Source organism: Delphinapterus leucas, chromosome 17 (assembly GCF_059928025.1).
Source record: "Delphinapterus leucas isolate spDelLeu-1000000601 "Yukka" chromosome 17, BTC_Dleu_Yukka2, whole genome shotgun sequence".
NCBI classification, from domain to species: domain Eukaryota; kingdom Metazoa; phylum Chordata; class Mammalia; order Artiodactyla; family Monodontidae; genus Delphinapterus; species Delphinapterus leucas.
Window position 1 is genome coordinate 43552434 of NC_143145.1, and position 27906 is coordinate 43580339.

At 38.2% G+C, this 27906-nt stretch overlaps 1 pseudogene; it reads left to right on the forward strand.

The window, feature by feature from the left end:
- Positions 1 to 50: 50 nt before the first annotated feature.
- LOC111180318 (brain acid soluble protein 1-like) lies at positions 51 to 27857 on the forward strand (annotated as a pseudogene).
- The last annotated feature ends 49 nt before the right edge of the window (positions 27858 to 27906 follow it).

Genomic DNA, 27906 nt, shown 5'->3' on the forward strand with positions numbered 1-27906 from the left:
TGGGTGCCTGCTGAAGACATGCAAATTTGATTAAGCCAAGCTCTGGGACCATGGCGTTATCTGGCGAGAGTGAATGCAAGTGTCTACACGACACTTGTATGATGTGGTTGGAATACTTCCTTCTCCCCTTTGGCATCATTTCTGTGAGGACAGAAGCCCTGTCCTCACAGTGGAGCATAGTGTGGGTATGTTTTTATGGGCAAGTCAAGGTCTGGAATATGGATGGACTCCTGTCAGGAGGATGGTGGAAGGCTCTGGTCAAGCACAGGGCAGCATGAGGACACTGTGTGTGTGCATGTGCATGTTGGGAATGCAGAAAGGGGACGGAGAGTGAGAAATGAAAAGGGCCAGTTTGTGAGACAGATATTTTTAATTTCTCACCTGGCAGTACCACTTATTTCTTGACTGTACCATCTTAATTTATGAGCCTTTTCTTTAGTGGTTCCTCTAGGAGGAATTATTACTACGAAGGAGACCATGTTTTAGAGCAGTTTTAAATTTTTCAGAAAAACTTGAGTATGTAGTATAGAGATTCACACCCACCCCCCACAGAATCCTCCCATTATTATCTTCTATTTGTGAAGTACATATGTTAGAATTAGTGAACTGATATCAACCCATTATTGACTGAAGTCCATAATTTACATTATTTCATGCTTTGTTTTGTATAGTTCCATGGGTTTTGGCAAACGTATAATGTCATGTATCCACCTTTACAGTATCATACAGAATACTTTCACTGCCTGAAAAATCCCTGTGCTTCACCTAGTCTTCCCTCCCCCAAGGTTCATCCTTTAATTGAATATGGTGACTAATGTAATAGTCAATTAAAGGTATGTGCATGTGATATATGAATATGCAAGTATACGTGTGTGTATACACAAACACACAAACTTGCTTCTAAGTGATGCAATTTCCTTCTGGGTGCTTTTAAACTATCTCTAATAAAATCAGAAGATGTATATATGCATATATGCTGTACCATGAGTCTGAGGTGTTTTCTTTGATGGGACAGTATTATTATCTCTCATTAAATCCATGGAAGGTCACACTTATCACCTTGACACCATCATTGTGATCCTTAAGATGTCCTTGTAAATGCTGGATGCCATGGCAACCAGTGTTATCAGGATCCAGTGCTGCTGAACTTCTCTTAATAAATCAGGCATAATTGGCATATATGCATTATAATGAATTAAAAGTTGTTCAAGTGGAATGATTTTATATTGTGCAATGTTAAGTCATTAAATTTGCTTGTCCTGATCTTCCTTCAATGTTGGTATTTTTGCTTAGTTTTAAAAAAACCTTACCTTTTACTACCAATTTCTTTAAGAGTAGATAGTTAAAATAACATACTGTGAAATAGCTTCATGCATTGTTTATGTATTTATATATATATATTTTGCTTTTGACAGTTAAATTCTGATGGGTTTAGGTCAGAGCGGAATGAGTTACAAGACTGTCTTTTTTCTTCTTCAGTGGACTGAGGATGCTTGCAGGGCACATCAAGGCACCTGACCTCTGTCTGGTCAGTCATGGTGCTAGTTAGTTGGGTGGGTAAATAACTCATGGACTGAGTGTATGTGCCAGAAATGATTAACCCACCCACTGTGCTCTCATCTTATCTTCTTGGTTGGCTCCAAATCTGGGGAGACACCAAGAAGAACTAGCTGTTCAAAGCCTAAAGGCATGGCAGAAATTAGGAAGTGTGAATGGCACAGTGCCTTGCTACTGAAAGAGTCATCAGAGGGTGAGCACATCCATCTTCTGGGAGCTTGTGAGAAATGCGGAATCTCAGGCCCCTCCCCAGATTGACTAAATCAGGATCTGCTTGTAATCATGATCCCCAGACCATTTGTGTGCACAGTAAAGTCTGAAAAGCACTGGCTTAGGGGTTAGGGTTAATGCATCCCAGAATAGGAAGGCTATGGACTTGAATTGCAGCTCCACTACTCTTTAGTGGTAGAAATCAGGCAAAGTTCTCAGTTTTTGTTTCTTAATCCTTTAACATGGGTATCACAGTGTATTTGACTGTTAGGGGCAAAATGACATCATGAATGTAACGTGTCGAGAAGAGTGCCTCGTGCATAGTGGCGCTTGTTTCAGCTGTGATTACAGCTGGTGGGAGGGTCCATGTGACTGGGGAATCCCAACATACGTGAGAGAGAATGAGCCCCAGCTGGAAAGGGTGCAAATTAGTAAAAAATGATGAACAACCTTAGAATTTAGGAGACGATGAGAGAGAGGAGGAACTCTAACCAAGTTCCCTAGTGAGTTACAGGGCCAGGGTCCACCTTCCTAGTACATTTTGGCTTCTCTAGTATGTGCGAAACATCTTGGGTATTCAGGAATTCAGTATTGTTGAAGGTTCTTGGGTTCTCAGAAAGTAGAAAGAGGGTAAACAGGTAGATGAGAAAGGACGCATTCCCTTAGAATCAGAGGAGGCCATGTCTGGAAGGACCTGAAATGTTATCTGGCCCATACATCCATTTCATGTTTCAGTTCTCACTGAGATGTTGCCCAGTCTATGACTGAATACCATCTGTGACTGAAAACCCACCACTTCTACTGAATTCACTGAGATGTGGCTGCTGTCTGTGGGCAGAGAAGTGTTTTAGAAGTTGGCTGACTCAGATATGTAACATCCAACACACAGACAAAACAACCAGAGAATTTCAAACAAGTTATCGATTTTCGCAATCACATTTATTGAAGCATCTACTTGTTCCAGGCATCAGGTTAGGTGCTGGGGACAAAAATCTGAATATGACATAGAGATCATACTTCTGTTGAGTTCTTGGTCTAGATGAGGGGTAGACATATAAATAATAATTATAATGCAATAAACGTAGTAATAGAAGAATGAATAAGTGGGCAGGGTAATAGAGAAAAGGGTCATTCATTTTGTTGAGGCATGTTGGGGATTTTTTGATCAGATGATTTTTTTTTTTTTAATTTATTTTTGGCTGTGTCGGGTCTTCGTTTCTGTGCGCGGGCTTTCTCTAGTTGTGGCAAGCAGGGGCCACTCTTCATTGCGGTGCGCGGGCCTCTCACTATCGCGGCCTCTCTTGTTGTAAAGCACAGGCTCCAGACGCGCAGGCTCAGTAGTTGTGGCTCACGGGCCTATTCGCTCCGCGGAATGTGGGATCTTCCCAGACCAGGGCTCAAACCCGTGTCCCTTGCACTGGTAGGCAGATTCCCAACCACTGCACCACCAGGGAAGCCCAATGAGATGATTTTTGAATTGGGTCTTAATTATAGGCCGCTGGTATTTGCTGAATGAATAGATGGACATGTGAATTGTGTGCATGTGTGTGTGTCTGAAAGTGTGCATGTGCTCTTGAAGGGAACATAGCAGATGTCTAGTGTCTTGTAGTCCTGAGATGGGCTGCTACTCCATCCCTCCTTCTCATCTATGAATGTCAAAACAAGGACAGTTCTTACCGTTTTCTAATAAGTAATACTGCTTTGCAAATCCCACCTTAACACACTCAATGTGTGATAATAGAGATTTGTAAAACATAAATAAGAGTGTAATGAGACACAGAAAATCATTCTTCACTTTATAGAAGGATTTATTTTCAGTGTTTATAATTTCTCTTTGTACATTTCAAATGTAATTTGACTTTTACTCTCCAATATTTTTACTTAAAAAATTTTTTTCTCTTTTTTTACTCTCCAATATTTTGAATCCCTGTACATTATCTTGTGATATGCTAAATACTTTCAATGCAAATATTTTGTAATTCATTTGACACATTTCACCGTGTTCACCTAAGAAAGACTTCTAAATATCTGAATACTTAGAAGGTTGTCTTTGGCTTTTTGAACATCAGCTTAATACAAAACAGCACTTTGTTACAAAAGGTGTAAATGACTTAGAAACAGATGAATTATATTTCTGTGAATAAATACAATTAAATGTTTAAAAGCTTGGATAAAAATAAGTGTTCAAAACCAATGGCTGAACAGATAGGCTGGAGGTGTGAGTAACCTCAAACAGGTTAGGGTTCCCTTCCAAGTCCATCTCAAAGTGTATTTTTGGCTACTCATGTCTGTTTATCCACACATGTTTAATGTTGGTTAGTGTTTGTAATGGATTTGGAACTGTCAAACAGAGTTAGACTACTTGGCACACACATGAAAGGAACCGTGCCTTAAACCACTTCATCATACCATAGACCTACCAGGTACGGCAGTCAGTAATCCCTTATCATTTCTAGCTCTTGGCTCTCTTGTCAATGTACACTTGTTGCATCCAGAAATTGATTCTGGATTCTATTGCATCTCTGGAGTGGGCATTATTGAACCAGGTCCAGAGTTTGCTCAGTTAGATGAGACCAGTAAACTGAATTCCCAAGCAGATCTGATGTTTGATATCCAGAAGAGGGCAGTAGGACACAGAGATTAAGTTCTAGTCAACCAGCCACTACAACAAACAATGGCTGCCAGCACCTTCTCAGTGTTAGACCAAACGTTTCCCTTCCCTTTGATGCACATGGGCAACATGGTGTCACCAAGAGAAGACACTAACACTTTCTGCAACCCTACTATGTGTCAAGCACTAACTAGGTATTTTTCACATGTGTTAAATCAAAACAATCCTGAGATGTAGGTGATATACTATTTCCCTTTATACTATTAATGAGAAAATCAATGCTCAGAGAACTCAAGCAACTTGCCTGAGGTCACATAGCAGGTGGTAGAACCAAAATTAAAATCCAGATCTGACTCCATAGGCTCTGCTCAACCGTATCAGAATTTGACTACTGACTCCACCGCTCATAAACTTACTGACCTTGGGCAAGTAATTTAACCATTCGGAACGCCAGTTTCTTAATCTTCAAGGTAAGACTAACAATATCCTCTTATTTTTAAGAATTAGTGTCTGGATCAATTTTTCCATGATAGTCTCTGTCCAACCGGGAAGGTTTTGTTCATTGATAACATTTTAAATAAGAATTATAGAAAATTAAATCTAGAAGGGACACAGGAGAGTTATCTAACACTTTCATCTTAGAGATGATAAAAATAAGACTGGAGTGTTTATATGACTTGCATACGATCAGAAAACTTGAGAGTGACAGACATTGGAACTCAGGACTGGCAACTCTTAGCCAGCTTTCTTCTCTCATCTCTCTGCATCGTTTGTTAGGGATGCAGACACATGGAGATGTTGATGACAGTAACATTGTTGATGGGGGGGTGAAGATAACAATAAATGTGCCTGAGAAATTATAGAAGAGTTACTTCATTTTAGAAGGAAATTATTGTATTAGTAAATCCTGCTTCCCTTGCTCTGTTCATGAGGGAGGCCAGTATATGTCTAAGACTATAAGATTTGTCCAAGACTGTTGATTGACAGGAGGATGGGAAAAGCCAGGGTGTGTATATTTACGATACTCTCCAAATAAGAAATGCTAAAATGCAGACTCCAATCAATGCTAATCTTAGATTTACATGATTCTCTATCAGTCAATGTCACTGGCTTTCCCAAGGATCTGTGATGGAGAAGTTGGCTATGTGGAAACAATGTGGGAGATTGATCTAATGTAGCAGTGACTCCTTTGAGAGATTTTTAGGTAACCCACCATATTTTATTCCATTTCTTATAGCCTCTTCCGTTTTGAATTTGGTATAATCTTTCTAGTTCTCCAAGTCTTACACTCATAAAAAATTGGATAAGAGGAAGACAAAGGGAAAAAAGAAAGAATGGGAAGGAGGAAGAAATGGTTTACTTTTCATCATCAAGAGGCTGAGAGGCCAAAGCATCTTGCATAAGTGTTTGAAGAATTCCCCAGGTTCCGCTGGCTTCTGGATTTACTGACTAGAACTAGGAAAGATGATAGTCAATTAAATGAATGCAGAGAGCTTTCTATGTAAAGTACCGGCAATCAGAATGACTGGTTTCCTTAATTCACCCAAAGATGGCTTTTTGTGTTAAAATTGTTTGAAAATAGAGATTTATAATAGTTTAAGTGATCTATCCCATTGCCCAACCTGGGGATAGTTTCCCAGATCTTATACATTTTTAAAATTTCATCAGATCCTTAGAACTCTCCCTTCCCCTTGCAGTGCTGGGAAAAGAACTTCTCAGGAGTCTGGAGAAAGGCAACTAGGGTGGTGAAACATGAACATATGTTCCTGGAGCTATAATACGGCTGTCCTGGAGGTCAAGGGACAGGACAGGTGGAGACCAGTGATGTTATTGCTTCCAAATTCACACTTGAGCATCTGCATTGCTCATTGACTATTAGTCATACAATGCCTGTTCCAGTTTTCTGTTATCACTTGCCGAATCTCGTACAGGCATACCTCAAAGATGTTGTGAGTTTGGTTCCAGACAACTGCAATAAATTGAATACTGCAATAAAGTGAGTCACACAAATTTTTTGTCTTCCCAGTGCATAAAAAAGTTATGTTTACACTATACTGTGTCTATTAATTGTGCAATAGTATTATGTCTAAAAAATGTACATACCTTAATTAAATAACACTTTATTGGTAAAAATTGCTAACCATCATCTGAGCCTTCAGCAAGTCATAATCTTTTTGCTGGTAGAGGGTCTTGCCTCGATGTTTGTGGCTGCTGACTAATCAGGGAGGTGGTTGTTGAAGGCTGGGGTGGCTGTGGGATTTCTTAAAACAACAGTGAAGTTTGCTGCACCGATTGGCTTTTCATGAATGATTTCTCTGTAGCTTGCCATGTTATTTGGTAGCATTTTATCCACAGATCTTCTTTCAAATTTTGAGTCAGTTCTTTCAAACACTGCTGCTGCTTTATCAACTGCGTTTATGAAATATTCTAAATTCTTTGTTGCTATTTCAATAATATTCACGGCATCTTCACCAGGGCTACATTCCATCTCAAGAAGTCACTTTCTTTGCTCATCTATAAGAAGCAACTCTTCATTCATTAAAGTTTTATTATGAGATTGCAGCAATTCAGTACCATTTTCAGGCTCCACTTCTAATTCTAATTCTCTTGCTATTTCTACCGTATCTGTAGTTACTTCCTCCATTCAAGTCTTGAACCCCTCAAGGTCATCCATGAAGTTTGGAATCAACTTCTTCCAAACTCTTGTTAAGGTTGATATTTTGATCTCTTCTCATGAATCACAAATGTTCCTAATGGCATGTAGAATGGTGAATCCTTTCTAGAAGGTTTTCAATTTACTTTGCCCAGATTCACCAGAGGAATCACAATCTATGGCCGCTATAGCGTTATGACATGTTATTTCTTAAATAATATTACTTGAAAGTCAATATGATTCCTTGATCCATGGGCTGCAGAATGGATGTTGTGTTAGCAGGCATGAAAACAACATTAATCTCATTTTACTTCTCCATCAGAGGTCTTGGATGACCAGGTGCATGAGCAGTAATATTCTGAAAGAAATATAGATATTTTTCTGAGCAGTAGGTCTCAACAGTGGGCTTAAAATATTCAGTAAACCATATCATAAACAGATGTGCTGTCATCCAGGCTTTGTTTTTCCATTTATAGAGCACAGGTGGAGTAGATTTAGCATGATTCTTAAGAGCCCTAGGATTTTTCCAATGGTAAATGAGCTTTGGCTTCAACTTCAAGTCACCAGCTGTGTTTGTCCCTAACAAGAGATTCAGCCCATCCTTGAAACTTTGAAGCCAGGAATTGACTTGTCCTCTCTATCTATGAGATTCATAGATGGAGTCTCCTTCCAATGTCAGATGGTTTCGTCTACATCGGAAAATCTGTTGGTTTCTAACTAATTACCTTAGTTAGATCTTCTGGATAACTTGCTGCAGCTTCTACATCAGCATTTGCTGCTTCACTTTGCACATTTATATTTTGGGAATGGCTTCTTTCCTTAAACCTCATGAACCAAGCTCTGCTAGCTTCAGACTTTTCTTCTGCAGCTTCCTCCCCTCTCTCAACCTTCATAGAATTGGAGAGAGTTAGGGCCTTGCTCTGGATTAAATTTTGGTTTAAAGGAATGTTGTGGCTATTGGATCTTCTATCCAGATCACTAAAACTTTCTCCGTGTCAGCAATAGGACTGTTTTGCTTTCTTATCATTTGTGTGTTCACTGGAGTAGCACTTTTAACTTCCTTCAAGAACGTTTCCTTTGTACTCACAACTTAGCTAACTGTTTGGTGCAAGAGGCCTAGCTTCCAGCATATCTTGGCTTTCGACATGCCTTCGTCACTAAGCTTAATCATTTCTAGCTTTTGATTTAAAGTGAGAGACATGTGACTCTTCTTTTCACTTGTACACTTAGAGGCCACTGTAAGGCTATTAATTGGTCTAATTTCAGTATTGCTGTATCTCAGGGAATAGGGAGGACGAGGGAAAGGGAGAGAGATGGGGGGAATAGCCTGTTGGTGGATCAGTCAGAACTTACACAATATTTCTTAATTAAGTCCACCATCTTATATGGGCAAGATTTGTGGTGCCCTAGAACAATTGCAACAGTAACATCAAAGTTCACTGATCACAGATCATCATAACACATATAATAATAATGAAAAAGGTTGAAATATTGTGAGAATTACCAAAATATGACACAGAGATGAGAAGTGAGCAAAAGCTTTTGGCAAAAAGGTGCCAATAGACTTGCTCAACACAGAGTTGCCACAAACATCTAATTTGAAAAAAAGGAGCAATATCTGTAAAGAACAATAAAATGAGGTCTGCCTGTATTTTATTTGAGTTTTATAAATTCAGTATCATGTCTCCATATAGACATGCCCAACCTCAACTCATACCTAGCACCTAGAATAGTGCCCTAAACACAGGTTATGATAATGCTTATTAATAGTTTTGAATGACCCTCTGAACAGGATAAAACTTCTGACTTCTATCCAATCTGTATGGACTGATTTGGAAGATGGATTTGGGGATGTGAAATATAAAGAAATAGAAAAAATAACACCAGTGGACTGGTAAGGTGATCTGGTACTTTTGAATGCAGAGTTTAGTATATTAACAAATGACAATATTGCCTGTGAATTGCTGAAATAACTCCTCATATGTTGCCTGCTGAACGGCAGCAAACTGTAGTACAGCGCTGCTAATGGTGTGGGGTGTGAGAGATGATAGGTCCTGGAGGATGGAGCCTGCCCAAGCTTCATTGTGTAGAGGGCCGGTTGCCTCAGGAAAGTATTATTTTAGCATGGTAGATATTTTATGGAAGTTATAATAATTTTATCTTCCATAGCATTCCTGTAAGAAAGTTGATAAAATACATACACACACTCATAAATGTGTGTGTATAATTTTGCGCTAGACAGCTTTTGCCTATAGATGTGTTGAAATTTTAGATATTAGAATGACCATAGAAAATAGGAGAGCATAAAATATGAGAGTGAAATGATCACAATAAATATTGAATATTTGTATTGTCTCTGATAATAAATAAGGTACTGTTTCTCCTTGAAATGTGGTCAGTCACATAAAAGGTTAACATGGTCAGTGGTATTGAATACAGATTATTGGTGTGTTGAGTTTTGAGAACAACAAAGGTCTGACTTTGCCATTTGTACAGTAGGTCCAATGATGGATATTCAGAATACCTTATATCTCATCATTCTGTAACACCACTATCACTTTTATCATAAAAGAATTATGTTACTCCATACATGAAAAATGCATTCTTGAACCGCTGTGGATTCGTTTTTAATGTACTGTGACCTTGGATTGCCCTGGGATATTAATGCTAAATGATTACTTCTGAATGCGTTTTGAATAGCTACATAGTACAATTAAATATGCAATACATCATGGATGACATCGTTAAATGCCTCTTCTGATCAGGGAACCCAAAGAGGTCTTTGGAATGATGGTAATCCTGCACTGCTGAGGATGGGAGAGAAAAGAATCTCTTGTTAGTACTGAAATAAGTACAGGCAGAAGTAGATGATAACCTTTTCTTGGGGTTAGTCAATGGGAAATACATTTCTGATTAAGAACCATAAAGGAAGATGATTTTTGATCACTGCCAAAGTTCTGTCCCATTATATCTGCCAAATGCTCAAGGTGAATAATTGTCATTAGTCTTTCTGAGTGACAAGTTGACAAACAGTACGTATGGATATTTGTATGGGCATGCGTGTATGCATGTGTTTGTAAAGGTATAGATAAAAGAGTAAAGAACTTTGTTTATATTCTAGCCCTTTTTCGAGAATGGGCTTATATCGAATTACAATTTGTCTCAATGTAGAACCTCATAAATCTTACACTTAATCAAATCTCTTTTCATCCAATTACTGGGCCTGGCGCAACAATGCCAGATGAAAGTGTGGTGTAGAAGAGCCAAGATGCAGTAAAGGATCTTTGACCTATTGGTCAGTGGTTTAAATCCAACCTTGTTGGGTGGTGGCTGAAAGTGATTTGTTGTCCTGCTGGCTGCGAGCTGGTGGCCAGAACCTAGTTGGCCTCGCCATGACCTCATGCAAGACCTACTAGAGGCATTGAATCAATACTGAAATGCTCCAGTGAGTGTCTCCCAGAGATGCCCTGAGCATTACAAACTCAGTGAGCCCAGAGATGGAAGCCACATTTCCCAACCCCTCACTCCCTGCCCCTGCAACTGTGGGCCTTGCTAGCTAGGAAAATGTGACCTTGTATTTTAAATGTTAGTATTTTGGGGTAATAGCACCAGCTTAGATGTACCAATCCTTCTTTTCTAAAATGATACTGATGTAAATTAAATGTAAACATATTAGTGCTCACATCTCAACTGATTGACTTCTTGGGTAAGCCTTTTAGGACATTGCTATGAGTACACGTGCATACCTGCCATTCTAGCGTTCAGTATTCTGCTGCTGTTTATTCATAGGGATTTGCATTTTATAATTATTTATTTGTTTTTATATTTGTCATGTGTTTCTCCAGTAGGCTGACACTTCCAGGAGGCAAGGACTTTGTTTTGTGTGTTTTTAGGTACGCTGCATCTAGCAAGTGCCTGCTACATAATGGGTACTCAATAAACAGCTGTGGGATAAATGAATGAATGAATGAATGAGCACACTTGTTAGGAACATATTTACATGCCTGTGTGAATGGAGGAGGGCGTCTAGGAAGAGGAAGAGTGTGGGAGAGTAATTTTATAACTAATCAAGTTGTGGGCATGGAACTTAATTACAAAAGAGACAATATAAATGCAAAAAATTCAGAGCTCTTCAGTGAGGCAGAGTGGAATCAGAAAAGCTTTGGTGCTTCCTTGCTGGCTTTGCAGTTCACTAACCATGAGCTAATTTTCTTCTTAAATGTGTTTGAGAAGCTTTATTTCTTTCATATTTCAGAGTAGGAAACAGGCTCTATGTCAGTTCAGATTCTCACAGTTTCCCACCTGGGTTTATGGCAAGAGTTTTCTAACTAACTTCTCTGTTCCAAAATCTTCCAGCCCCATCTCAGACCCCTCCTTCCTGGAGCTGACAAGGAAATCTTTCTAAAATGCAAATCTGATCATATGCCATGCTGCAGCTTGAAAGCTTTCCATTGCATCAGATTGCCTTTAGGATAAAATCCAAACTTTTAGTGTGGCTTATAAGGCCTTTCTTGATCTTACCCTTCTCTGTTCCTCCACTCTCATATCTCATACCTTCTGTCCAAACGTGGCAGCTCTTCCAAGCCTAGCTGCCCCACTGCCCTGTGCTCTTCCCTTTGTCTGATTAACTCCTTTTCTTCCTTCAACACTGATTCAGGTTTCACTTCTTCCAGGAAGTGTGTCCTGATACCACTCCTCTACTCTCCCAAGGCCAGGTCCCCCCAGACATCTTTCTCTCATGCTCCATTACTCTGTGGTAGCCCAGAGCACCCAGATAAGTCTATTGTGATTGAATGACTCTTGTCTGAGCTTTCACCAGCTGTTGAGCACCTTCAGGTACTCTTTTCTTCCATCTCTGATTCTCTGGTACTCATGGAACCTATGCATAATAGATGCTTAATGAGTGTGGGTTAAGGGAATTAGAGGCTCACTCACTGCCTGGTGGCACTTTGGTTGGCTGTTGATGACAGACTTTGAAGTGTGTAGGGACTGAGGGTCAAGTGTAAGGGAGAGAATGAGGGAATGATTGTTGGTCTGCTGAGGTTAGCTGATTAGTTAGTTTTCAGGTCTTTGTTTTACTCAGTGTTAAATCTAAAGCAAAGCCAGGCAAAATAAAACAAAAAGCCACTGGAAGAAAAGGTGAACATTTTTTGGCTGGGCTGATGATAATGTGACCTAGAAATAAATGATCTCTTCCTCCTTCGAAATCCCATATTTCTCTTACAGACCTGACCTCATATTGTGGTTACGTATGCTCTCAGTTTGTTGTAGCAGTCAGCTTACATTAAGTTATACTGTGTAACAAACAACTTCAACATCTATCTGGCTTACAACAACAAAGGTTGACAATGTGCTTGTGTTACATTTCTATCATGATATGTCATGGTTCTGCTCCTTGTCAGGACCCAGGCTAATGGAGAAAAAGCCCCATTTCTGTCTGGGATATTATTGGGCTCATGGCAGAGGAAAAAGGGAAATCATGGCAAAGTACACATCTGGCTTTTTAAACAATTGAAATATAATTGACATATAACATTACGTTAGTTTTAGGCAAACAACATAATGATTTGATATATGTATAATATTATGAAATGATCACTACAATTAGTCTAATTAATAACCATCACCACATATAAAAAATACAAATTTTTTTCTTGTGATGAGAACTTTTAAGATTTTCTCTATTAGCAACTTTCAAATATACAATACAGTCTGATTATCTACAGTCATCATGTTATACATTACGTCACCAGGGCTTATCTATTTTTTAACTGGAATTTTGTACTTTTTACCACCCTCTCCACCCCCTGCCTCTGAAAACCACCAATTTGTTCACTGTATCAATTTGTTTGTTGTTAGATTCCACATATAAGTGAGATCACATCTGGCTTGAATTCTTCTGCCTGGAAACACTGCCTCTGCCTATATTTCCTTAGCTAAAGCAAATCATAAGTGGAGATGTATTATACTCCCATGGGAGGGAGGGCCACCAAAAATTATGAATAGTAATGCAGTTTATCACACTCTCCCACTGGAGTGTAGACTCTTGGAGGGCAGGAGTTTTTGTGTTTTCTGCCTTACAAGCCTCAAACGTTGCCAAAGCACATTACTTGTTTTTTTGAAATAAAGAGCAGAGGTGGTATGCTTCAGAAATAATGAAAATTTATTTGGAATACCACTCTCTTTTATCAGCAATTATGTTTCACTTTGTGTGATACTAATTACTTAAAAGCCCTTATTATTTTTTCCATTAAATATTTAATGAGTAACATTAATTTGAATATGTTAATCTGTTGCTTGCAACAGTATTCTACATCATTGACAGAGGTATGTCCCATTTCCCCAACTAGTCTTGACCAATTGCTTGACACTAGTTCTCCATTATTTCCTCCATAGCAAATTCCATAGCTTGTACTTAAGACCCTCTGTGATCTGGCACCAAGCAACAACATTTCTAGCTTTATTCCTGGCTACTTGTGCTGCCCCCCACTTCCAGTTACAATGAGTTGCTCCCTTTCCCTTTGTGTGTTCCGTGCTTTCCCACCTTAGTGTCTTTGCTCTGATGGTTCACTCTGCCTGGAATGACTTTGTCCCATCAGCATATGTTCAATTCTTTCTCAGTCCTCACAATGAAGATTAAGTACTACTTCTCTCACAAAGTCTTCCCGGATCACCTAGGGAATGCAATCAACACCCACACGTCATGCCCTTTATATTTTTCTTTTGGAAATTAATTTGCTTTATCTTGCCAAGGAGGTTAGGACACAGGCTTTGTATAATTAGAACAGAATTTGAGGGTCTACCACTGAACCTCTTCTCAAAACTTGGCTGAATTTCTTATCCCCTGAGTCTTAACTACTTCACTGTAAATAGAGAATAGGAATAATAACATAACATATTGGAAAAGTTATGTGAAGTGATCTATCACCATCCCTGACATATAGGAAGTAGTCAATAAATGAAAGTCATTACCTAATATAGTTATGTGTTCACTGGATAGGATTTCTCTGCTTCACCTTTTTAGTTCCCTTGGTGACATCGCACAGAGTAGGTACAATGTAGATATTTGTTGAGTGAATGAATAAATGAATGAATGTGAAATGATGCTAGAAATATGACCATGAGGCTCACCTTTCAGTGAAATCAATGTTGCTAGACTGAGTGTTCATTCTTTTCCCTGCGGCTGAGTTTGCCTAGATTTTTAATAACTTACGTCCAGTGGTAGCTGGCCCATATCCAGTGGTAGGGTGGGGAGAGAGGTGGAAACTGTTACAAAAACACTTAGAAGGTGTCCCCTGGTGGGGGATCAAAAGAAAGTGGAATGAATATTCTCCCAGCATATTTGCAATAGGAAATTACTGTCCAGTGAACCCAGATACAACTGTTTTTTGTGTCATCCCAATAGTTGATTAGAAGTGTCTTATTTTTTCTTCCTCTCATTATGGCAGACTGAATAAATAGTTATATCAAAAACTGGGCCAAGAATTTACATTGTAAATCCTTGATGTACTGCAAACATTTATTGAATGGTAAGTGGCAACTCTAGAGCAATCATTTACCAGGTCAACAGAATGCTGTTTGGAAAAATCACAAGCTATATATTTTGGAAATCTTGTGATACATTAGTGTTTTCAAAGAAATGCAATTTCTCTTTTATAAGGCATAAATAATGTCACAGCTCATTTTAGAGCACTATATTCATTTAACTCTCCCAAAAGGGACTCTTTTAAATCAAGCTAAATATCACTCCTTTCTTAAATTGACAATGTTGTCAGTTTTGGATCATTGTCGCCCAGAAAGACAACTACAGGACTGCTTAAGTGGCAACAGAGGAGGCGTCTAGGTCATGATTAAACTGGAAGCCTCAACTCAAAGCCAGAGTGGAGCTCAGCCGCTGGGTTAGTTCTCAATATGGAGGTAACTTGATCTTTGGACACACTTTTTAGTAAATCAGACTCTTTCCCTGTGTTTTAATTTTCTGTTATCAGTGTAACAAATTACCATAAACTTAGTGTTAAAACAACACTAATTTATTCTCCTATCATTCTAGAGATCAGAAGTCTGAAATGAGTCTTACAGGGCTAAAATCAAGGTGTCAGCAGGCTTGGTCCTTCTCAAGGCTCCAAGGCTTCCACTTTGAGAGGCTGTTAACATTCCTTGGCTTGTGACATCTCTCTAATCTCTGCTCCTGTGGTCACATCGTCTTCTCTTCTACTGTGGTCAAAACTTCCTCAACCTCCCTCTTATAAAGGCATCGTGATTACATTTAGGGTCCACCCTGATAATCCAGGATATCTCCCTACTGCAAAACCCTTACATTTAATCACATCTGCCAAGTCCCCCCCTTTGCCATATAAGGTGGCATTCCCAGGTTCTGGGAACTAGGACACCAACATCTTTGAAGTACCATTATTCAGCCTACCACACGTTGCCTTTCAAAAGGTTTTCTGTATCCAGACTATAAAGTTGACTTTTTGAAAACAAAGAATAAAGTACTGGCTTTCCCAGAAGGGAAAAATAAGGTGTTTCAAAAGGCTATAGATTGGGGAATATTCTGATTTTTCCTCTAAAGTGTGACTCGTGGTTTGGCTACCACAGCACAGTTTGTTCCTGTCATTGTGTGAGTTTGGATTTGTTTCTACATTCACATTCAAGGGACACAAATCCATTGATGTGATGTTGAGCTATGAGAACCATCACAGGACTCACTTCATCTGGCACAAAACAGATCTGCTGGCACTTAATAGTCTAATCAGGTATTTATATAGTCCCTCCCCCATACCACCTATGGTCACCGTGTAATCCCAGGAGACTAGGATCACACTGCAAACCTAGTAAATTACTGTTCAAAGTGGAATTGATTCTTAATCTGCTTGAAATTAGATATGGAAAAATTCATCTCCACCTTCTTCAATTATTGTATCTTTCCTTATAACTCTGGGTAGAAAATAGTTTAAACCTTAATTCTGATGGTTCTTAATTTTATGAGTTTCATTAAAACCCCTGAGAGGCATTTAATATAATGGAGTTCAATGCTGATATTCAAATGAATTTCTTCTGAAATAGATTTTTACCTTTTATTATAGAGATTGAGCTCCCATTTTGAACACATATGTTCTCAGTGCTTATGCTAATTTCATTGCTTATCTTTAAAACTGGCATATCATTGTTATTATTATTATTGTTATTATTATTATTGTGTATTGACCAAGTTGAATGCCTCATTCTCAAGGGATTGCTGTCAGAGTTATATAATACAAGAACAATGGCTAAATGTTGTTCATTTTAAATGTGAAATTATAAATCAATTACAGTGGTGGCTAAAACCCCTTCATTGACATGCCACAATTTACTTCCAATGACATTTAAACCTATCTCACATGCTGAACAATCTGTAATAAATTATGATTTTTTTTTTTTTTTTTGCTTCTGAAATGAAGCTATAATTATGACAGTTGAATTCTTGTTCTGGGAAATAAGGTGGCATTTAATTCCTTGAGAACAAATGACACTCACAAAAGAACAGTTAATTATTCTCAGCTGCAAAGGAAAGGAGGAGGGGAGAGAAAAATTATGAAAAAGAACATGGTAGCACTTTATGTGCAGTATCTATTAAGTAATCCTTAACTAAGGCTGAACTACAGTTGAACTCCTGGGCTGCCCCTGAGCCCAGGTAACACTTTTTGTTATTTCAGTTCTCAATAAAATCCAAACAGGAGGAATTAGCGACTTGAAACTTCCTCTATTCCTTGCACATGATAATATAAATGTTCTCACAATCAGCCTTGGTTCCAAGAATGCAGACCTACATTCTAACGCAGTTAAATCAGACCCAGTGGGTAGCATGGTATTAGTTTTCAATTACAGCCTTCCTAATTCAGGGCTTTAACTGCTGTAGTTATGCAATCCATATTGCAAATAAAGGGAAAGGAAAGCATTGCACCTCCAGAATTTGTTGTGTTGTTGTTTGTTTCTAGTTTAAACAGCAACTGTGCTTCCATTGGCTTTTCTCTGCTGGCCCTTTCCTGTTCATTCTGGCAAGAAGCCCCAGTGCAATTGAATATGCCAGCAAACAGGAGGCCACTCTTCCTTGCTAGTTCTGACACCATCAGCTGCGATGTTAGCAGCCTGCTATTAGAGACGCCTCTTTCTTTGACTTCCCTTTCTTCCTTGGGAGGAATAGATACTCTAGAGAAGGGCCCTGCTGAGTGGAATTCCCCATTTTGACTGCAATTAGGGATTGTGACTTGATTGATTTGGGGGCTCTCTGAAATGTAGCAGGATCAACACAGTTGCACACAAAACAAGGCATAATCCACTGGGTTAAATTAACGTTAAATCAGAGATGATTGGATTAATTGCTATTACATTTTATCTTCTGTGCACATGTGCTCTTGGCAGGCTTTCAGAGCCTTTTTAAAATTAGCTTAGAACTGGATGGAAATGGTACAGGTGCAAATGATTTGTGCACTGGGTCTTTCAAGTACAGTGGGCTCATAAGAAGGTGCATTTTTTTCCAAATCATATTTTGGATGTGATTTACAGAAATCCGCACTGAGAATAAACTTGGCATCACAATACAGAAGGTATAGATGTGTTAAATGGCAAAAGGACCCTGTTGGCTAGAATATAACTTGGAAAATGGATCTCCTTCATACTGTGGCCTTGGCACTATACCTCTGTTCAGTTTTCTTCCCTTACATGCTTTTCTGCCCTCGTGAGAGTCTGTAGGGTTCTGGAGACCGATGTAACAGAGCACTTAGTATGGCACCTGATACCCCGGAATGTATTCTTCAAAACCTACATCCCTTCAACAAATTTTAAGGGTGAAAAGTTGATACGATGGTTGTTAACAGGATGAATCTGTTTAACAGAAAAAGTGTGGAATGATCAGTTCAGGGGCATAAGGCAAAGATAATCAAAGGCTGGTATCTTTTATGTACCCTTTTGCCCATCAGCCAGTGGCTCAGGGTCACTGCCAGGCTGATGGTCTAGAAACCTGCTAAGCCACTGGGAGGAAAATTTACGTTTTTGTACTTTAGGAAATGGGGTGCATCAACAGCTCCTTTTTAAGACCATTGTGTGCACAGCACTATAAACAGGTACTGTGGAGGAGACAAAGACTTCATTCTGGGGCTGGTCATATTTTGGATCAATACAAATAAGTAGGTGAGAGCATGATTTCTTCTTTTTCTTGGCTCGTTTCACTCTGCCAGCAAGGTCAGGGTCCTGAGAGCAAGCAGCGAATATCACAGGCATTTTCCCGCCCTGGGAAGTCTCCCTTCTGTAGGCCCTTTGCCTCTCATGTGTTTGCTATTGTCTAGTTTCCCTGACCTGAGCATCTTGGCTATTTCTCTGGCCTTGCCTGGCTCATCCCTGCTGCAAGCCCTGTTCAGACAGGGGACCTTCTCCATGTGACCTGGCTTCTCAGACAGGTCTCTGCTTGACCCCTGTCTTTCAGCCTCCCTTGTTTCCCCTCATGGACACTTGTTCCCAGCCTCTATTCCACGCTGTGTCAGTTTCCCAAAGAAAGTGCATTTTGATCTATGCAAATATCCAAATGCAACAATAATTGGGAACTGAGCTCTCAAAATTATTTCAGTTTATTAAAAAATATATCTCACCTTTTTATATATTATTTTGAAAGGTAACATATTTGTGATTACGTTCACATGATGCCAACAGGTACAGTGAAAAGAAAGTTTCCTTCCCATCCATGACCTCTGGTGTTCCAATTCCCCACTTCAGAGACAACCACTGTTATGGGGTTTTATTTTTCACCTGTTCTTCCAGAAACATTATATGCATATAAAACACACATACATGTATCCTCCACCTCAGTTTTACACACAAATATAATGATAGCATACTCTGCACATGGTTCTATGTCTCTTGCTTGTTGTTTGCTTAAATCTATGTGGAAGATTGTCCCATATCAGTACCATTCTTTTTAAAGTGTCCACAGTGTTCCTGGATGTGTTATAATTTATTGAACCTGTCACCTACTGATGGGCATTTAAGCTGTTTTCAGTTTTCTGCTTTCATAATGTTTGAACCTAATTTTTAACATTCTTATGCATTATATCTGAGAATAAAATTCCTATAAATAAAAACTTAAAGGTATTATTGCAAAACTTCAACTGCATTTTATGTGAAGTTATCACACTTAAGAAAAGGGCACAGGCACCAGTGGAAAGCCTGTGTAACCACAGTTGGGGTCAAGAAAGACAGTTTGCCATCACCTCAGATAGCCCCTTCCTAGTCCATTCCACTTCTTGCCTGTTTCCCTCCTCCACTTCTTTAATCTTAATACTATAATTTAGTTTTTCTTGCTTTTGAACTCTATATAGTTGATTTATAGAGCACTATAGATAATGTTTGTGTCCCCCCCAAATTCATATGTTGAAACTTAATCCCCAAAGTGATGGTGTAGGAGGCAGGTCCTATGAGGGGTGATTAGGTCATGAGGGTGGAGCCACTGTGAATGGGATTAGTGCCCTTTTAAAAGAGGCAGACATCTCCTTCACCTCTTCTTCCATTTGAGGACACAGTGAGAAGACAGCCATCTGTGGACCAGGAAGAGGAGACTCAGACTCTGAATGCGCTAGCAACTGCAACTAGCAACTTAACCTTGGACTTCCTGGCCTCCAGAACCGTGAGAAATAAATGTTTTTTGTTTAAGCCACTCAGTCTAGAGTATTCTGTTATAGTAGCCTAAACAGGCTAAGACACAAAGTGTGCAATTTTTGTGTCTTGCTTCTCTGCTCATTGTATTTGTGAGGGTCGTCCATGTTGTTTCATGTAGCTGTAGATAGGTCATTTTTATTGGTGTGTATTATTCTGTTGAATGAACGCACCACAAATTATTTATCCATTCTGTTGGTGAACTTTGGGTTCTTTGCAAATTTGGCTAATTTGAATAGTGCTGCTATGCATACACTGCTACTGGGTATATGATCTGGGAATGGGGTTGTTGGATGATGGGCTCTATTTAAGTTCAACTTTAGCATATAATGAGAAACTGTTTTCCAAATTTATATTCATAACAGCATGTATAAGAATTCCCATTGCTCTACATTCTTGCAAATACTCCATAACATCATTCTTTCTTTTAAACATTCTGATAATTGCATAGTGGCATATCACTGGGGTTTTAACTCATATTTTCTCGATTACTAATGAAGTTGAGTATGTTTCCTTACATAGATATTCTCTTTGTGAAGTGCCTGTTATGGTTTCTTGCCCATTTTTCTTTTGGACAGTAAGAGCTCTCAGAGTATTTTATATATTCTTGCCTGTTGTTGGTTTTATGGATATAAAACAAACATTTTCTTCCAATCTGTGGTTTGCCTTTTCACTTTCTTAATGTTATCTTTTGGTGAAAAATGTTCCTAGTTTTAGTGTAGCCCAGTTCAAAGACTTTCCCTTTATGGTGATTTTTCTTTCTTTGTGGCATGTGTGTTGCTTAAAAAATATTTCCTTAGTTCAATGTAATGAAGATATTCTCTTATATCCTAAAGTGTTACTGTTTGCCTTTATCTTCTGGGAATTGATATTTTGCTTGGCAGGAGGTACGAGTCAAGTTTCCTTTTTCCCACAAGGATATCCAACTGACTCAGCACCATTTACTTAAAAGGCTATCCTTTTACCTCTGATTGCATTGTTATGTTGTCATAAATCAAGTGACTGTATATTTATGGATCTATTTCTGGACTTTCTTTTTTATTCCATTGGTCTATTTGTCAAACTGTCACCAATATCATATTTCTTAATTATAGTAGCTTTATAATAAATCTTGCTATCTAGTGGAGCAACTTCTCTCATCTTGTCTATCTTGAAGAGAGCTTGCATATTTTTAGCTACTTGCATTTCCATATAATTTTAGAAATGGATTGTCAGTTTCCTCAGAAAAAAATGTTGGGGTTTTAAATATGATTTCTTTGACTCTATAGAAAATCCAATGGAGAACCAATATATTTGTAATACTGAGTCTTGTATTACTGGAATCCTATGCTCATGAATGAGATTGGTCCATAATTCTCCTTTCTTATAATGGTTTTATCAGGTTTTGGCATCAAGATCATGCTAGTCTCATAAAAATGAGCTATTTTTATATTCTCTAAGGGGCTTGTATAGATTTGTAGTTATTTCTTCACCAATAAAACTTGGATCTGGAGTTTTCTTGGTAGGAAGATTTTTATTTACTGATTTAACAAATTTAATAATTATAGGACTATTCTTACTTTCCTATTTCTTTGAAATTTTTTAGGATTTGTGCATTTCACTATATATATTTAAATTATTTTTTAGAGCATTTTTAGTTTCATAACAAAATGTAGAGGAAGGTATAGATATTTTTGATATACCCCCTGCCTCCACACATGCATAGTCTTTTCCATTATCACTCACCAGAATGGTACATCTATTACCAAGGACGAACCTACATTGACGCATCATAGTCATCCAAGTCTATAGTTTACTTTAGGGTTCACTTTTTGTATGCTCTGTATGGGTTTGGACAAATGTATAATGATATATATTCATTGTTATAGTATCATAGAGAGTATTTCCACTGCCCTAAAAATATGCTGTACTCTTCCTATTCATTCCTCCCCCAACCCTCACCCCTTGGCAACCACTGATCTTTTTAGTCTCTATAGTTTTACCTTTTCCAGAATGTCATATAGTTGGAATCATACGGTATGTAGTCTTTTCAGATTTGCCTCTTTCATTTAGTAATATGAATTTAAGTTTTCCTCATTTCCTTTCATGGCTTAACAGCTCATTTCTTTTCAGCACTGAATAATATTCCACTGTCTGGATGCACCACAGTTTATCCATTCACCTACCAAAGGACATCTTGGTTGCTTCCAAGTTTTGACAATTATGAATAAAGCTGCTATAAACATCCATGTGTAGGTTTTTTTGTGAGGACGTAAGTTTCCCACTCCATTGGGTAAATACCAAGGAGCATGCCTGCTGGATTGTGTGGTAAGAGTATGTTTACTTTTGTAAGAAACTGCTAAACTGTCTTCCAAAGTGGCTGTACCATTTTGTGTTCCTACAAGCAACAAATGTGTGTTCCTCTTGCTCCAAATCCTTGCCAGTGTTTGGTGTTGTCAGTGTTTCAGATTTGGGTCATTCAAAAGATTTGTAGTAGTATTTCATTTTTGTCTTAATTTGCATTTCCCTGATGGCATATGATATGGAACATCTTTTCATATATTTATTTGCTATCTACATATCTTCTTTGGTGAGGCGTTTGTTAAGGCCTTTGGCCCATTTTTTAACCTGGTTGTTTTCTTATTGTTGAGTTTTAAGAGTTCTTTGTACATTTTCATTAACAAAATATTTGGTCAACCATCCTTTGTCAGTTCTATTTTTTGCAAATATTTTCTCCCAATCTTTGGCTTGTCTTCCAATTCGTTTGAATTGCCTTTTGCAGAGAAGAAGTTTTTAATTTTAGTAAAGCCCAGCATGTCAACTATTTCTTTCATGGATCATGCATTTGGTGTTACATCAAAAAAGGCATCACCATAGTCAAGGTCATCTAGGTTTTCTCTTATGCTATTTTCTAGGAGTTTCATAGTTTGCATTTTACATTTTGACCTATGATACATTTAGAGTTAAGTTTTGGAAAGAGAGGTCTGTGTCTAGATTCTTTTTTTCTTTGTTTGTTTTTTTGCATGTGAATCTCTGGTTGTTCCAGCACTATTTATTTCTTAAACAGATTATCTTTGCTCCATTGTATTATCTTTTCTCCTTAGTCAAAGATCAGTTGACTATATTTATGGGGGTGTATTTCTAGGCTCTCTATTCTGTTCCATTGATCTATTTGTACATTATTTTTGTCAGTACCTCACTGTCTTCATTACTACAGCTTTATAAAGTCTTGAGGTTGGGTAGCATCAGTCTTCCAACTTTATTCTTCAAAATCATGTTGGTTATTCTGCGTATTTTGCCTCTTCCCATAAACTTTAGAATCAGTTTGTCAATAACCATAAAATAACTTGCTGGGATTTTGAATGAGCTTGCCTTGAATCTGTAGATTAAGTTGTGGAGAACTGACATTTTGATACCATTGAGTTCTCCTATCAATGAACATGAAATATCTCTCCATTTACCCTGGTTCTTTGATTTTGTTCATTAGAGTTTTGTAGTTTTCCTTGTATAAATCTTGAACATATTTTGTTAGATTTATACCTAAGTATTTCATTTTTGGGGGTGCTGATGTAAAGGATATTATGTTTTTAATTTTAAATTCCACTTGTTCATTGTTGGTTTATAGGAAAGCAATTGACTTTTGTATATTAATGTTGTATCCTGCAACCTTGCTGTAATTGCTTATTAGTTGCAGAAGGTTTTTTTTGACTCTTTGAGGTTTTCTACATAGACAATCATGTCATTTGTGAACAAAGACAGTTTTATGTCTTTCTTCCCATCTGTGTACCTTTCATTTAATTTTCTTGTCTTGTTACATTAACAAGGATTGCCAGTACCACTTTGAAAAGGACTGGTGAGCATTTTGTTATAGTTTCAGCAATATCTTCTTAAGATCTTTTTCACAATATTGTCTTGTCATTTTTTAAAATATCTTCTGACATTCTCCATTTCTAACTTAAATTGATTATTTGTGGCTTTTCTCTTTTTTTCTTGATCTGTGTCTTGGAGAGGCTTCTCAAATGCATTGCTTCTTATAATGAAACAACTTTTGGTCTTGTCAATACTGTCTATTTTATGTATGTTTTCTATTATATCAGTTTCTATTCTTACCTTTCAGTTTCTTTTCTTTTATTTAGGTTTATTTCACTGTTCTATTGCTAACTTCATGAGACAGATGTTTAGCTTTTGATTTCATCTTTTCTTCTTTTGTAATGAATACCCTGCATTTCCCTCTGAGAATGGGCCTAGCTGCGTTCCACAATATTTTGATTATCATAAGTTAGTCAAATAATAAGTATACTTATTAATTCATATATATATGGAGATTTTCTATGTTTTTTTGTTAGTGATTTTAAGTTTAATAGATTTGTAGTTATAGAAAATATTTTGATCATTAAAATCCTTTGAAATTTGTTGAGTTTCCTTGATGACTTAGCATATAGTCAATTTTTAACAATGCATAGTGTGTGTGTGCAAAGAATGGGTATTCTGCAGTTGTTGGGTACTGTTTTCTACAAGTCAATTAGTTTAAGTCTATTAATTAGTTTAAGTCGATTAAGTCTATTAATCATGCTGTTCAGGTCTTCCAAATGTTTACTGATCTTTTCTCTACTTCTATCATTTACTGAGAAAATTGTGATTGTGTTTTCTACTATGATTATTGGCTTTTCTATTTCTCCTTGTAGTTCTATATTTTATTTCTATATTTTGAGATTGTGATATTAGGTAAACACAAATTAAGAAAGGATTAAAATGGTTGACCCTTTCTTATGTTTCCCTATTTGTCTCTAGTTATGTGTTTCATCTATTTTGATACTAGTATAGTTTAATTAGCTTTTTTGTATTAAACAATCATTAAGATTGCAAGTGTGGGCGGCAGTAGTGTCTGTGGAGACCACGGCTGTGACAGCACTCCAACTCACTCCTAGCTCCAGTCTCCACCATAGGGCCGGGGAGAGAGCCTCCGCCAGTGACCCAGGGCAGCACAGGCACCCAGACCCGAACTCCAAGTTGGGAGACAAGCTGAGCAAGAAGAAGGGGTACAATGTGAATGATGAGAGGGCTAAGGACAAAGACAAGAAGGCCAAAGGAGCTGGGACAGAAGAGGGAGAAACCCCGAAGGACAATGAGACCCAGGGTGCTGCAGAGACCCCAGAGGTGAAGAAGGACAAGGAGGAGAAGCTGGAGAAGGATGCCTAGGATGCTGCCAACAAGCCTGAAGACAAGGAAGGTGAGAAAGACAAAGAGGAGGCCAAGGAAGACACTCTGAAGGCAGAGACGGAGCAGACAGAAGGAGCTGAGTGGAAGCCGGGGCCCCCAAAGGATGCTGAGCAGGAGCCGGCGGCTGCCTCCGGCCAGCTGCAGGTGGCAACGCCCCTAAAGCTTTGGAGACCTAGGCTGCGGAGCCCTTGGCCCCACCAAGGATGACAAGAGCAAGAAGGGAGAGGAACCCACAAAGCCTCAGGCTCCTGCAGCTCCTGCCGCGCAGGAGACAAAAAGTGACGGGGCCCCATCTTAAGACTCAAAACCTGGCAACACTGAGGCTGCCCCATCCTCCATGGAGACCCTGGCAGCCACGGAAGCACTCAGTTCCATGCCCAAGGCCAAGCCCCTGCAGCCCCCACAGACGAGGTCAAACCTGCTGAGACCCCGGCAGCTAATTCCGATCAAACATTAGCAGTGAAAGAGTAAGAAGGACAACCAATGGAACGAAGAATACCGCTTAACAACAACCTGTCTCTCTGACTCCTTCTCTGTCTTTTTGTCTCTCTGTCTCTCTCCTATAATAACTTGTTTCAAATTGGAAATAATGGTATGTATTGCCAAGAACAAGCATGTGGTCCTATCAAGGGAGGGAGGGTGTTGGGAGAATCCAAATAGTATTTTTGTGGGTAAATACCTAATATACTTTCAGTCAACTCTACCAATCAGTCCTGGATTTTAAAGATCAATGTCTGAAAGTACAGTACATCTTTTGTACCTGAACTGCTGTTACATGCACTCCGCCACTAAGATCCGAACATCTTGTCTTCTGCAAGGGGATTGGGAGTGATGCGTTTGATTCTGCCCACAGGGCCTGTGCCGAGGCAGTCGGATGTTCACGAAGCCAGCATTTTCTGTTTTCTTTTTCATTTACAGCTTTCTTATTTTGAATTTTTTTTTAATGTTGTGGATGAATGCCAACTTTCAGACAGCCTGCTTAGCCTGTTCACATGTGTCTTGATGCCAATACTCCATTCTTCCTCCCCAGGTCTTTTTGGGAGCAACAAATATTCTTTCATCCTACTTAGCCTCCCTAGATTTCTCATGACCAGTTAATGTATGTCCATGGTTGGGTGCACCTGTAGTTCTGTTTACTGGTCAGTGGAAATGAAAAAAAAAGCCTGCATTCATCGCAGTTCCAGTTTTCTCTTCCATCCTGTCACAAACTCCAACACACCACTCATTAGAAAATGGAAAAAAAAATAAAAAAACAAAAAAAAATGTGTACAACAGATGCATTGAAATTATATGTAATTGTGTAAATGGTGCAACAGTAATAAAGATAAACAATTAAAATAAAAAAGATTGTAAGTGGTATCTTTTCCATCCTTTAATTTTCAACTTTTTGTTCCTTATTTTGAGATGTATTATTTATAATCAACAAATAGTAAATTTTACAAGTTCAATATGACCACTTTTGTCTTTTAATAGGAGCATATAATTACTGACATTTTGGGTTTAAATCTCCAATTTTATATTCATCTTCAATTAACCTAACTTTCTTTACGCTGTTTTCCTTCTTTCTTGCCTTGTTTTTTTTGGTAGATTTTTCTTAACATCCTATCTTTGCCCTCCTCCCCCCAATCAACATTAGCTTGGTAGCTATACAATTACTATTCTTTCAGTGGTTATCTTGAATAATACAAGGTGCATCTTTAAATTATCCAAAACTAATATTGCTTGATTCTTTTATCCATTTTCTTGACACTACAATGATCTTGAAATACTTTAACTCCATTTACTACCCTCTCAACTTTTGTGCCATTTTTTGTCTTGTATCTTAATTCTAAGCACTGCTTCTTTGACTTTCGGTGTTTCATGTCTACTATCTTCTTCTTACTTTACTTTCAAGAACAGAAAAAATCCCATCTTCACAGAATTTATATTGCTATTGGGGGGACAGTAAAAATAAGTAACAAAACATAGAGTATATCAGATGATGATAAATACTTCAGAGAAAAATAAAGCAGGGAAGGATGATATGAAATGTTGGGAAGCATGGTTGAAATTGTAAATGAGGGTAATCAGGGAAGACCTTGAGGTTTGAGCCAAGATCTACAGGAGTTAAGAAATCTAGGAAGAAATCTATAGAAGAGCATTTGTAGACACAGTATTTTCTATTTGTAAATGGAAAGGCTCTGAGGTAGAATTGTACCTGACATCTTCCAATATCAGCTAGGAGGCTGGGGTGGCTGGAGTTAAATGAGTGTGAGAGTAGAAGTGATGATATCAGAAGGGTAGGGAGGTTTTTATGAAGAGGTACAAAGGTGGGAGTCAAGTGATTTAACTAGGGCTTTGGTAGAAGGATTTTTGGCTTTTATTATGATATAAAACCCAATTTAAGAGAAACAATGGTAGTTGAATGCAAAATACAACTTTTTTTAGCTTACATTTTTAGAGGGCTTATTATACACCAGGCACTGTTTTAAGTTCCTTATGTGCAGGATTTTATTTCATAGTGTATAAGAAAAATGTAGATTTCACACAGGTTAATTAACTTACCCAGGCTCACAGCTTGTATGCAACAAAGCTAGGAGTCACGTCCATGAGGTCCCTTAATTGTAATTCTACATTTCTCTGAATTGTCATTTAATGACAGAATATTTACCGATCATCTGGAGAGATCTAACTCTGAACTCTATCGATGAGCTTTTCTGCTTCCTCTTATTTCAGTGCACACAGTGTCAGCAAGTGACCCCAAGATACTCAGTTGGTTTACCATGTGAATTATTTACTTGTTCTACGTTTTACTGACACATGCTACACACCTAATTCTGAGCCATTTTTTCAGAAATGCCTAATGCCAGTCCACAAGGATGGAGAAAGTTACCGTAAATGGATACATCCAAACTAAACATCATTACTGAAAAAAAAAATTGTGTCTCATAGAGGACATTGGTATATGAGTTATTTTAACCTACTATAAGATCTTTCACCTATATCTGAGTGA